The sequence below is a fragment of the Poecilia latipinna genome, unplaced genomic scaffold, assembly GCF_001443285.1.
Source record: "Poecilia latipinna isolate Pla-1442-1.1 unplaced genomic scaffold, P_latipinna-1.0 Scaffold3176, whole genome shotgun sequence".
NCBI lineage: Eukaryota > Metazoa > Chordata > Actinopteri > Cyprinodontiformes > Poeciliidae > Poecilia > Poecilia latipinna.
The window spans coordinates 41,812-42,683 of NW_015115792.1; the positions used below are offsets into that span (position 1 = coordinate 41,812).

General features: G+C 35.9%; 1 long non-coding RNA gene across 1 annotated transcript in view; it reads left to right on the plus strand.

The window, feature by feature from the left end:
• The window catches only part of LOC106940318 (uncharacterized), a 9,713-nt gene extending 9,101 nt beyond the window's left edge, over nucleotides 1–612 (plus strand). The window contains exon 3 of the long non-coding RNA XR_001423055.1: nucleotides 518–612. This is a non-coding gene — a long non-coding RNA (uncharacterized LOC106940318). The remainder of the gene's footprint in view (nucleotides 1–517) is intronic.
• Nucleotides 613–872: the final 260 nt, after the last annotated feature.

Sequence of the window (872 nt, forward strand, 5' to 3'; positions counted from 1 at the left end):
GAAGAGAAAGGAAATGGTCATGGGGTCCTCAGAAGTTCTGGTGCCCCCCAATAATGCCTGATTTTTAATTCAATTTATTGATTCTTTTATAGTTATTTATTTGAATACTTATACTTGATGATGATGATGATGATACTTTATTTCAGACAAACATTTCACCGACAAGTGTAAAATAAAACACAATACATTTCTAAGAAGTACATAATCAATTATGTAGAATTACTTAATTGTTATAATATATTATCTTAGTATTTCTTTAATTGTTTTAAACTATTATAATGTATTGAGTTCTGCTGCAGGGCAAAGGATTTTACAGACACCATCCACCTACTACAAAGTTTAAAATGAAAAATATTCAGCAAACACCAGGGAAACTGTTGTGCTCACATAACCCAGGTTAGTTTAGTCAGATATTTGAAAAAATTATATTTTGTGTATATTTTATTCAAATTTTGTGCTTTATCCATAGGACCTGTTTTGTCCCTCTTCTCAAGAATCATATCACAACTACAATCAGAATCAGAATCAGAAGAATTTATTGTCATTGTCAGAAAGACAACGAAATTGCAGTTTCAGTTACAACCATCCATTACACAACAACAAGAGGGGGAGGAGAGGCCTCGCAGCCCAACAGGTGCCGCCTTTGCAGGAGGAAATAGGAAAAATAAGGAAAAAAAACATCAGGTAAAGAGAGGGGGGAAAAACGCAGCCTGTCTCACACTCTGCTCTTTGCAGGACAGAGCTTGAGATGAAGAAACAAAAACCTCGGCACTTAAGCACATATAGACAAAACAAGCCATGTACGAGGAGGAGGTGTGACGTGCATATGGGTCTCGTGAGTTATGTGTGTGTCAGACCATGAACACTAACTG